Source organism: Anopheles moucheti, chromosome 3, assembly GCF_943734755.1.
Source record: "Anopheles moucheti chromosome 3, idAnoMoucSN_F20_07, whole genome shotgun sequence".
NCBI lineage: Eukaryota > Metazoa > Arthropoda > Insecta > Diptera > Culicidae > Anopheles > Anopheles moucheti.
The window spans coordinates 19,493,355-19,506,294 of NC_069141.1; the positions used below are offsets into that span (position 1 = coordinate 19,493,355).

The 12,940-nt window shown below is 41.5% G+C and overlaps 1 protein-coding gene across 1 annotated transcript in view; it reads right to left on the bottom strand.

Moving 5' to 3' along the window:
* The window catches only part of LOC128300609 (dual specificity calcium/calmodulin-dependent 3',5'-cyclic nucleotide phosphodiesterase 1), a 124,735-nt gene that overhangs the window by 22,737 nt on the left and 89,058 nt on the right, over positions 1-12,940 (bottom strand). The window lies entirely within an intron of this gene.

Below are 12,940 nucleotides of genomic sequence, written 5' to 3' on the forward strand. Positions count from 1 at the left end.
ATTAAATCTCCCAGTTCCATACGATATTCTGCCCGTACCACAAATGCAAGTCAGCTAGCTTAAACTTTGCTTTGTTTTCCCCACCAGCAGTGTGAAACAAAGCATAATGTAAGGTGTGGCATGGGGCAACAAATTGAATTTTCACCTCGTTTACGGCACGTTCACGACGCTTTCCATCGACGCGTACCAAACTTTTCGATCCAGAATTGACAGCAAAGTGGTAATCGCCACCGGAACGTAACCGCACGGGAACTTTTACCAAAGCTCAATCAGCGTTTTGGCACCCCACAAAACGCAATTTAGCTCCACACGGTAACGACTAACTTTTGACCAGGATTGAAAGGATTGTGATTCGATTTTCCTCTAGCGTACTGCTGCCGCAACAATTGAGTAACGTTTTGTGTAGCTAAAAATTTAGGAAGGAGAAAGCTTCCTGTTGGCACAGTGTTTGGAGGTGGTTTTGGGGTTTAGGCGTTTTTTTTCTGCTGAGTTGGTTTTATGATTTAATGCCATTGCTTGGGACACCTTTTAATAGTTAAGTAATAAAGGTAAATGAGGTTAAATGGAAGTAGCAGAAAAGTTCTTCGATGAAATATTGTGGCATATTCGATGGGATGTTTTTGCGTTATTTTATTAGGTTGGAGTTCAAAATGTCATTTTTTTCTCCAATCACAGCGATTAAATTCCCAAAAATAATCAGAGTTGAAGTTGAAAATCATCTATTATAAGTTTTAAATTTGTCTTGGACTAATACTTCGGCAATATAGGCAGGTCTGGCACTAAGCGCTTGATACCTTTTTCTTATAACCCAAAGCATCCTGAGTGATTAAAGGTTGATCAAGATCGTTTAAATGTTGAATTTTTCACCAATAAATATCACAACATCTATGAGAGTTAAATTATTAAAATACCCTTTTCATTTACACGCAAAAATGAGGGATTGTTTCTCAAATGAAATACAACACCTTTCAATAACTTTTATAAATGTAATCATACTAACAGTCTATTGTACTGCTTAGTATGTCGATGGATCCAACAACTAGTTAAATTACTAATTTTCTAAAGCTACAAGAGGATATTCAGAATTTATTCACATGAAGGACGGTCCATTTATTTTGGGAGATGATGTCCACCCTAAAAGGGTAACAAAGCATTACACCGCAACTAAAGTTTCGCCTTTGTTATACTTTTACCACTTCGTTGCGGACCGCTGCTTTACGGCGTTGTACTATTGTGATACATTTTGCTGCCCTCTACGAACGATTTCTATTTCCAATTTGTTTATTTATATTTTCATTTTTCGCTTTCCCGTTCCGTTGAGTGCATTAAAATAAACATTTATACTATGGGGTGGAGTTTGTTCAATGTACACTGTTTGTAGCTTCGTAACCGGAAGAGGTTTTTGTGGATTGTTTTTTTATGCTTTTACCGCGCTATAGTAACTTTTGCTGTCGGTTTAGGTTTGGTGTGAGTTTTCTGCTCCCTATCTACTGGGTTGCACTGAAGCAGCTCCCATAATGGTACATCACTTGTTCTACAGACCTCAGTGTGTTCATTAGAGCCGCGAAACTAAACTATCTGCACGGCACGCTAATAACCGTGGCGTTTGGTGTAAAGTTGTTACCACTGGAAATCATTTCCTTTCAGCAGCACAACTTTACTCTACGCTCAATGCACAATTTGCTTATGATACGATTGACTAGCAGAGTTTTTACATAGCGAAAAGCGCTAAAGATTACTTTTGATTAGCTGTGTACGAGCGCCCATTGTTTACATTAAGAGCGTTCTTACTTTATCCTATTTGAATTGTAATTACTTACTGCACAAGCTGCTTTATCAGGCTGGATAATAAGTTTGGTGGAGTGGTTGGGTGTAGATAATTGTATTCAAAGACGGTTAATTGGTTTAATAATCAGCCACGGTTACACGCATATACTCACGCGGATTTGTTACCCTTTGCTCTTCTATTGGTGGTTGGTTTTGTGGCGATGCTGATCGATTTTCATCGACACAGCAGTGTGGGATAGAAATAGAAAACATAATCGAATCAGTGAATGGATAATACTGAGCCATATGGACGATTTGCGCTGATACAAAAACAATAGTCCGAAGCTAAAATTAACCAACACACACTTTGCTTCAGCTCTTCGGTATGGTACGATATGCTTTAACGGCTTCATAAGCTGGTGGATGTTGTGTTTAGACGTTGGTCAAGCATAAGAGATCGAATTGCTTTATAAATTGCGGTGCAAGGTGGTTGAATGTACAGGGGACAACCGGGGATGATCACTTACAACCTTATGCGTTGTGTTCCAACTCATTGACTGATTTACGAGCTCATGAATAATCTTGGCATTGTTTTGCGTGTGGCCTCATTTTCGCTACCAGAGCCACCAGGCGTCTCCATCGGCAGGCCTCTCTACCAGAGCCACCAGGCGTCTCCATCGGCAGGCACACGTTAAGCATCCGGTAGTACCGTATCAGACCGCTTCAAAAGGATAGCATTGTCAGGGTTCAATAAAAGCATCGTGACAGATCGATTCTCTTGTCTGCTCCCGCTCATTGATTGCAGTCTAGAAGAGGGACCACTTAAATGGCCTTGAACATCGCTACGATACACCACATCGACCGAGTGTTGTCGACCACCCGGCTCCTTGGATCGTAGTAGATATTCGATGGTGTACCGCTGCATAATTCTCGTTTTGCAGGATATCGGCACATTATGGAGAATCAGCACCCGGAAGTGATGTGTACGGCATGTCTTTAGTGTAGACCCCATAAATCATTGTTTTCTGACAGGCCAGAACAGAACGAGGTTATACGACGCATTTAAACGTTAGTGTGCTGTATGATATGAGCGAACACTTATGAAATGTCGGCCATTTGGAGCAAATAATGTTTATTTAGGCATGCGGGAATTGAAGGAAGGAAAACAAGCGCACACATTCAGATGATCTATCATCGAAGCTTTTGTGATTTTATCCTTTCCGTAAGCCTTTAGAATAGATTTCTTTTTTTTTTCAATGCATTATTACGTTACTCAAAACGTACTAAGAATCTTGAGCATAACGCCACCGAACGCCACCATTCCAGTTTGGGGACGATAAAGCCTTTCTGACCTAATCTTTTTGATTAATGCCAAAAATTGGGCGGTTCCCAAAGTGGTGGGTTGATGAAAATTTAATAAGCTATCCACACTGGTTTGCGACCGTGAAAACTCGACCAGCGATTTCGGTTGGTGCTTGATAGGATTTCCGGTGTTGGTGTCCTGCGGTTTTTCGGTGTTCAGGGCCTCGAATTAAGCCTACATTACCGAGGTTACGGCGGGTAGGTTTTTATACGCTGATCCTAGGTAAGTTTTTCACCTTGGACAAAGGCTTGACACGGCGTTCTTGGCTAATTATTTTTTTGCTGGTGCTTCCTGGTCTTGGCAATAAGGAGCAGAAGATATCCTACGGTGTAGCTTATCCGTGGTCGAGCTTTAATTACATTAACGGCCATTCGCAGCATTGTGATTACAGTTTGGTCCAATGGGATTATCACCTTTCGCTCGAGTACGCTCTTATCTTAACCGTTTGGCTTTGGTCTGTGTCTCGAGAGGTGGCTCTTAAAGGAAAGGATAGGAGATTTGATGTTGGTGGACGTTTTTCTTAATTTGGAACATTATTTCATTGGAATTTGTTCGCTAATGTTGGACGCTAGAAATGCAGCCTAGGTTCAGGTTGGCAAAATAGATTGGTGTAATAGAATGTTTCGTATATAGCTTGATTAAATATTTAATATTTGAATTGAAAGATATTTTGTAATAAAGCTGATAATAAAATCAAATGACGTGTTCATTAGATGCAGTTGTAATTATATAAATATTTTTTTCAATTAAAAGTTTTATAATTTTGAAATTCACTTTCATTGGGCTTTTTATTTGCATTTTATAGCGAATAATACCGCCGCCATTAAATATATCCCGCACAAAAAGCTTCAATAATGTCCGCTTGTTTCGATTCAGTAATGTGGTTTCATTTCAATGAGGAAACCCTCATCTAACACATTTTCTAATGAAAAATGTAAATACAAAGCACGTCCAGAGCGATGAAGCTGTGGCAGATTCAATAAAACGGGAAAAGTTAGCAAACGGTAACCGAACGAACCATTGTTATTGTACCGTTTCAATTGCACCTTTCAACTGGCTCACCTGGGTTGGAGTGTGTTGTTTCAACCAGTTTGAACAATGCCAGCTCGAAACAAAGTATCGCTTCGGCCGACCTGCTACAAACCACAGGTCGTAGCGGTGCTATGGCAACGAGTAAAAAGCACACAATTGAGCGGAAGCTCACGTTAGCGAGAACTGTCAATTGTACTTGACGTTTCGGGGGTTTTGTGTTTATACTGCGCGCACGATTGTAGGTCAAAATGTGAGACTTGAGCGTACGAGAGGTCAGTGCAATTGGTGCGTATTGTTTGTATGATGAAAATATGGCGTACGGAGCAATTCGGTGGGAAAATTGGGCTGAACACAGCTGAACCGAACTTCGTTTTTCATTTCCTTTCCAATATTTGATAATTGGTCGAGCATTCCAGATGTTCCCATACGGTTCGAGTACTTCCGAATAGTTCGAATTGAAACAGAACATTCCAGTCTCTCAAGAATGCTTCTATTTGAAGGGCAAATAGAATATGGGCTATTGGGTGGAACAATTCCAACAATTTCAACACTGCGGCAGGAATGTCACATACGGAACTCGGTGCTCATCATTTTGTCCGATAGCTTTCGGGCGCAATGGTAATGAAAGCAGTCAGCCAGTGAAACAAACAGCTCCCTTCCCCCAACGGCTCTCCATTTTGCACGCTTTATTGGCAATATAGAGACCCGCTGGTGGTCAACATTCTTACCTGTTCCCGTACTGGTAGCGTATGAGAAAATTCACCAGATCTATCGCTACCGAGCGGCAGTGCTCGTGGCAAAAGGCTGGGCTCTGATGACGGCACTTTATCGTCGATACGGTCGTCCCGGCCGTTATTGTAGTTGACGAGGAAAATCCTTTCTCCATCCTATCCACTGTCCGAAATGTGTGTTCGCATCGTCTAAACATCGCGACGTTCGCCTTTTTGTACGGAAAATCGGCACAAAGTTCACTGCACTACCGCGCACTGGGGTTCATCGAAGCAGGTGTGGCGAATTATTCGCGTAATTACGCTTACGGTTATGCACTCGACGAATTCTTTTAAATTCGTTTCCAACTGCTACACAACCTTGTGACACGTTTGACGTTCAATGCGCTACTAAACCGCACTTGGAATTGTGGTTCAGCGGGGGGTTATTTCTCGAATTTACATTGTAGATGTGGTTGTTGGCACGCACAAAATTCTGGCTAGTTTGTAGTTGTGTCGCGGACAGAGAAAACATTAACATGGCGAGACTCTTCACAGGGGACTCACAGGGGACCTCTTAAACGGGGAGGAATTATTGAAGAAGGGTTGCCGAATCTTCCATCAGTCATGCGATGGGAAATCGATTTCTTTGGACGTAAAAAAACCCGATGTAATACTAGAGTAGAGACAGTACCACATTGGAACCCAGCTATTGATTGAATGGGTCCACGGTGGGTATATTTAGGTCGAAAAGAAGAGTGTAAGTGCTTTCGAAAAGCACCCGATAATCACTAGAGAAAGGAACAAGTTACACCTGTAGCTGTGAAAGTACGATGATGTAAGGATAGAACCGTGTGCCGTGTCAGGCTCTAATTGATTCTCAATTAAACTGAACACCGGGCAAGTGTTCGGGATCCGTGTTTTTTTTCTGCGTTCGCTTCTTCCGACGCTACTAAAACCCGGTGATTTAAGACAATTACATCGCCCGAGTGCAGCAGCAAGCAGGCAGCACACGATGGCCCACACCGTGGACGAATCGGCGGACGAACCGACATGAAAGTAAATAGATATAAAAAGAATGAACTGTAAGGCACCAGAAACGTGTTTGATATCTCGGAATTAATCAACCCTTCCACCGGTGCTGTTGAGAGTTGTGTTAGTTTTTCCCATTTTCCTCATTTGATACCCATTTTTAGGAAGGACAAAACTCACTATCGAGAGTGCAATTAGGCGTCTCGTCTTCTGGTTCAACTCTCGTCTCTGGGCCAGTGCACGAACATGTGCCACGGGCACTGTCCACGGGCTTCTGTACGTGTCAGAGCAAACAGTGGACAAACAAATAAACAAACAGGCAAATATTTGCCTTTCCCTTTTCGATCCCGTGTGCCCAGTGAGTTTTCGTGAGAAACGCTAAAAGAAAGTGGCCTTTTTTGGTGTTGGAGTGACAGAAGCGAAGAACATGGCATTACAGTGAGTGAAAAGATATGTCAGAGGTGAGAGAGTGTAATTAGAAAAGTATATTGAAATAGACAGCTTGGATGAGGACATGAGTTCGTGAAGAAATCCTCCAAACGCCATTGTGGCGATTAACGACGCAGTACTCTGCATCATATTTAATATGTACCATTTATTGGATAATTATGAGCAGGGAGGTTTGTTTACCCAATGGTTTATGGATAACAGAGAGCCTTTCACCCAATTAAGTTGTGATGAAAATAAAAATTAATTCAATAAAAATTTTAAAATGGCCGTAGCGAATAAATTCATGTTTTGTATGCACCAAAACGATGCTAAACAAACGAAGCGATTTTCCGTATTAAATATTCAATTGAATTTAAATGGCAACCGGTTTGAGTGGGCATATTTGCATTTACCACTCGAAAGGAAAGCATAAGAGGGTTTTGGGGGGTCGTTTAAATTGACTTTCCAGTTGGAATGCACATGCAAGTGCTGCTTGAACAAACCAGAAATTCAGGAACCTGGAATGGAAGTGCGAGCACCTGTAGCTTGCAAAAATTTCGTGCTCGAAAGGTTATTTGCTCGGCTGCAACAACCTTCTGCATTAATGTTTCCATTCTAGGGCAACGCTTGCATTTCGTATTTAAAATGCATTACCGTCGGGATTGGGATTTTCCTTGTTTTACTTCCACACGCTACATCTCGGGGATATCCGTACACCAAGTGACACGAGTATTAATCGTGTCCCGTTAGAAGGTTTTATACTTCACTGGTGTGCTTGTGAGTGCTCGCTTTCTACATCCCCATTTTAAGCGCTGTTCCATTGAAAGCAACTTATACAATATGTCCGTGCTGAGTTTGACGGAAAATTATGTAAGTGGTGAGGATTTATTTCTCCTCCCAGGGGGGGCTTAACATTTTCTTCTGGCTCTGGGGCGGGCAAAAAAGAAACCCTGATCGAAGCAAACAGTGGAGCACATCGCTACAAACTAGCGTGTACAGCTATTTTCCGGAAGTTTTTGGAAGTTTCCGTCTTTTTTTCTTGTAATACAATTTGCCTTGCATCTTCTTTGCTGCGCGGCTGGCGGAACTCTGGGCTATAGAGCTGCCGGTGACAAGTCAAACAGAATTCTTGATTCAAGCAAGCACGGGTGACACTCGCATCCCCGCTCCCTGTGCACACGGCGAATCAGACCACCGGAATCTGCAGTAATTCATGTGGAAATAGCGGAAGTGAAGTGAATGTAACTCGAGCGGGTTGCGAAGCTAATGCGAAGAGCAGGGCCAACCGTGAGGTGCAACTGAGAACTGGAATTGAGGTCGGTGTGTGAAATATGAACGTTGCAGTTACAAGGTACAAGGTAGAGCATAATGGAAAGCTGTGACAAGTAAGAACATTTCGTTTCGTTTCGTTTCCCGTTTTTTGTCAGTGTTAAAAGGGAGGCACCATGTATGCGGCATAGGATATGACAAACCAGATTATGCTTTGCAACGAATTCATGGACGAAAGGATAAAAAGGGGTGACGACGAAGGACACTGCCGATGTAGCCGTTTGCCGTTCGTATTAAGCAATATGTTTCTGTTTGTAAAAACTGTTCACCAATTTCGAGAAGGAGTAGTGAGAAGGGTGATCATGGTAAACGGTGCAGTTCACTGTAGTGCTTATGGTGCAAAAAGGGCATATGGTAAAATAAATGTTTAAGGAATAGACGCACAGGTTTTATGGCCACGTGGTCGGTCGATGGAGACGCCTGGTGCTTTTCACAATAAAATAAAATTTTCGTCCAATCGCAAATTGTTTTTCCGTTTAATTGCGATTTTAAAGTACTTTATTGGTAAACTAAAAAACACACACATACCAATGCATTCTGCCTTTACTTGTAAAGTTCCATGGAACTATATCAAGTCACAGAAATTCGATAAAAGAAGCTGCAGTGATCGTTAATGCAGAAATAAACCAGAATAGTTCATTGTTTTCCGATTATCTAATTTTCCTCAAATATGATGAAAGGGAAAATAGTGCTATATCCATCTGGCTCTGTACCGCATCTGGTCGTTTCAGAACCGAAACCATCGAATGCATTCGATATTAGGCTCGTAAATTTTTTGCCTCTTCTCAATAGAATGCTTCTTACGTGGACACTTGAGTGTAGCATCACGTTCAGTTAAATCCATTGCTGGAATCAAAATTAAATCAGCTTGACAAGGGTCTTTCGAAGAAATCCATCGCAATTGGTGGGTGTTTGAAATAAAACAATACTCAGAGGATTTGAAGTTCCGAAGGAACTCTAGAAGGAATGGGAATTGATGGATTCCGTTTTATTGGATATGCAATTATTTTTCTATAAAAACAACGTTTCCAGATTTTGTATAATTTAATAATTTGCAATAAAATACAGTCAAACCCAGATGCAAAAGAACAAGAAAAATCCAATTCGAATTACTGTTTGTTTACTCATAATTTCTTAAAACCAGCATCTTTTTCCACCTTTTCAGCGTCCATTTGGTTTCTGACCTCCGGTTTCATCCGGTCAGTTGCTAGGTGTAGGTTAGATTTAATCGCTAATGTCGAGACCGTTTATGATGAAGGTCATTCCATTGAGCAGTTGGAAATAAGAACAGCGAACGGGGTAAGCTTGCGATTTATTCCGTTGCTAGCAATTAAAAGTTATGGCTTTGGTTGCCCACTGTGCTGGTGCGAGCAGTGTTTTTCTCCCTGACCCGTACCTCAAACTAAGTTTTGCACACAATCAAGCTTATTTTGTTTGGTTGTTGTGCTAGTGATTAATAACGATCGAAGGACTGCAATAATGAGCGCAAGTTGTAAATAAATAAATAAGGCACTACTTTTAGCATCTAGCTTGAATAATTATCGTGATTTTAATTAAAGAAAAACCATTACTACAAGCAAAATAAACTCGATCGCACTGCTACCCTAGCGTTACCGGGTGAGAAATGAAGGGAAAGTGAAAATATTTTCATAATCCATCAAAACGGTGTCCTATTAGTGATAGTATGCCAATCGTAATCGTAGTTTGTTTTAATGAGTTTGTTAGTCATAATAAATTGCTGCTGATGGTTCCATCGTTTATTCGCTCGGTTAATGATGGGTGGCTTAGAGATGGCACCAATAAGTGAAATGATTTGTTGCACATTCCAAAAGCGGTCTATTTTTTCGAGTGTCCTATTTTTTCCACCTTCAATTGAGATAATGAGACAGCGCTGTAATGGACGGTCACTTCTGTTGCGAAGATGTTTTTATCAAATTACTTCCTGAGAATTGGCGATTTTTTTGTGCGTGGGTCCATGGATCATTTGTTTGTATACATCTTATTTCTACGAAGTGGGAAATCTTGACTATGTTTACCGTTGAAAATTGGACAGAAATGCTCCCATCTGCCAAATTTAGCCATTGTCAAAACATGGCCAATTAACAGTAATGAGAGGTTTAGTGTGTACGTGTGTGTTGCTTTGCCTTTTAAGCCTATTTTGCAAACGTTTGCTGCATTATGATTTCCTTTCGATACATTCACTTAGTGAGTTGTTTTTGTACTCCTGTAGAATAATGTTGCCTGATGATTTGGTGGCATGAAAATAGCCTGCAGAAATGATTATGATTATTAGTGGCATGACGCAAACTGCCCACTCGGACAAATCGGCTGGCAGACGTGTGGTGAATGTGGAAAAATAAGTCACCCCCACTTTATGTATAACGAATGCAAATGTTTTGTGACGCAGAAGCACCCGCTCGTTTGATCGCTCGATTTATTTTTACGGCAAACGATTTTTGACTCGTGGCGCAAAATGGGTATTATTAATCGGTCACAATTTTTGTTTTTAGCCAGTTAGAGTTTTCACCGCGCCATGGCGAAGATTTAGCCAACTCTATTGTGTGATTCTCTCCTGCGTACCGCTGTGTTTGCTTCTCTTCTATTCGCTATTCAACACCTAGACTTTTAAATGAAACACATGGGGATGGAGTGGGAAGAAGTGGATATAATATGATAATTGTTATAAATTGTGGCACTTAGGCTAGAATCCGCTTGAGGTAAGCTTCCATTGCATTGGAGCTTTTGGTGGGTTTCGATGTGCTTCTATATATGCGCTAACAGATGGCTGGAAACGTATACAAACTTTTCTATTTCATAGCGTTGATCACATTAAAATACGAATCACCATGTTCCGTACATTATTGGGTACAATTTTTGCCACAACCAATAACGGCTTCGAAAAGCATTAAACGCAAACAACCGTGCGTGGATAAACGCAGAACGATCAGCACTGTTTCTGTGTGTTTGACCTGTATGTTATGGTTGTTTGACGGCCGGTAGTCACCAAAGGCTTCAATCACATTCATGTTGCAAAAGTTGATAAGTTGTATGAATTGAAAATGGGAAATACATTTAAATTATTAAATTGATGTTGTTCATAATTTTCACGAACGCAAACGAATTTTGGTTATGTTTTGTGAAACATAACATATTTGTTTTTAAATAACTTATTTGTTATTTGTTAAAATTTTAAGAAAACGTTTTGTTGTAAACTGTTTGAGATTTACTGTAACCAAACAGATTGTAGCACAATGTAAAGATTCAAGAGAACGATATTATTTGTAGCTCTAAGAAGCATAAAAACAGTATCTGGACACTCGTAACTTATCATTCCACCTTCAACAATCAGCATTCGGTTGAGTAGCTCTTAACGAGTAGACGTGCGGATCTGGCCAAAATTGAAGCGGCCACTCCGGGATTTGCATGTACGCATGGACCTCTCTGTTATTGTTTCTACTCCCACGTAATGCCCTCAACCAACGCAGTCCACAAACAAGGTGCCACCCACTACGCCTTAAACGTTTCGCACCATTTGGGCATAAATTACGATCGTGAAAAGCCACCGCAGTGTAAATATTTGCTCCCAAAGTATCTCGGCCGAATAATGTGTCCTAGGGTGTTAGTTGGTGTTGCGAGTGGTGTGCGAGTCTCTATGTGGATCTATTCGTACGTGTGCACGTGTGGGTGCAGTGCGCTTTGGTCGGATTTGTGCAGGCATCAGCCGTTTATTAGTCTGACCATATAACCATCGCATTGCTGTCAATGGTTAAGCACGAGGTGAAATGCATTTAGGTGTACCGGCGAACATAGTGGGCTGGAAATATCTGTGCAATATCGCCCAATGTGCTATTGCTGTTGCCCGACACGGACCAAAATGTCAAACATCAAGCGTAGAAATGGTAATGTTACGGTGGTGAAAATCAAAACGTTATTTGTTTGCTTTCATTCGATGTGATTTCCATTCCATTTCGTCCGGATAAAACACGGCTACTACTAACAACAGCTTAATAGTGTTTTTATTTTGCACAACACCGACTATACAACTTAATGTTTTATTTTATGTCTAATGAAAGTTACGATAAAAACAACACCGAATATCTAAGCAACGTGTATTGCTCTCCAATCTAGACACCGATTGGTTTGTTTTTGGCAGTGGCAGTATCAGTGCCGCCATAAAGGATTCGATCCCGAACTTCGTTACAACAATTGCGCGCACATATCCGTAAGCTAAACATCAACAACCTTTGCACTGATCGAAAAACCCTTGTCTTCGGGGGGTTTGGCAAAGTTTTCGATCGGCCGGCGTAGGAAAACCGGTCCATATGCAATCCTTACGCCTGGCAAGCACAACAAATTGATTCTGACCCGAGCCACACAGCAGCTATGGCACGGCAGCAGCACAACAAGGTTCGTAAACAGACCTGGTCCGTGGTAGGCAATCGAAACCTTTCGTCGAACCGTTGTTTGGTGGAGCGCTCAAACCGCGTGCATACCCGATCGGATGATATTTTTGCCGATGTATTGGTCTGAAGGGGAAAAAAAACAGAAAAAAGGGATTTCCAGAGAAAGCTTTAAGGGAAATAACAAAACAACGGACAAAAGGATAGCTGGCGCGTTTCGATACGCTTCGTTCGAAACACAAATTAAATACCACTCGCATGCGATTCGATGATGTGTGGCTGTATTGTTCTCGTGCCCAAAACCTTTTCCACCCCCCCTCAGGGGTCTTCTGTAGCTCAATATTTCTCAAACCCCAAATAGCCTCATCTTTGCACAAAATAACACCAATCACACTTCATTAAGAAGTTAAATTTAATTCACTTCTATTCCATGTTTCGTCCGCTGCTAGACCGGACGGTTTCATCCGGTTGGGATGATTCTATTTGCCTTTCGATTACGAGAAAGGCAAATTCGGTTCCGACTTTCGAACGCCTCGAAAGACAAGCTATACTACAGGGGGAAAGGTTTTCTTGCGATGGTGGTCCCATCGAGTCGGATGGTGAAGCTTTCGGTGCTCTCCGTTTTTTGCGTGCATGTGCGTGTTTATTTTCGAATCCACTCTCTCGCCCGGAAAATTCAGTAAACCTTTCAGCATTTTCTGCTGCTTTCTAAGCTGAGTTTGTGTTTTGTGTAATTGATTAGAAATGGGACGGGTTGTTGTCGTTGGTGTATGCCCGCAGGCTATTGGTGGGCCGGAGCGAGATGAAGATTTATTCATCGACCTGATTGCCGACAGCAGGCGCACGGAATCAATAATTTAATGCTTCATTGGGCATGGGGA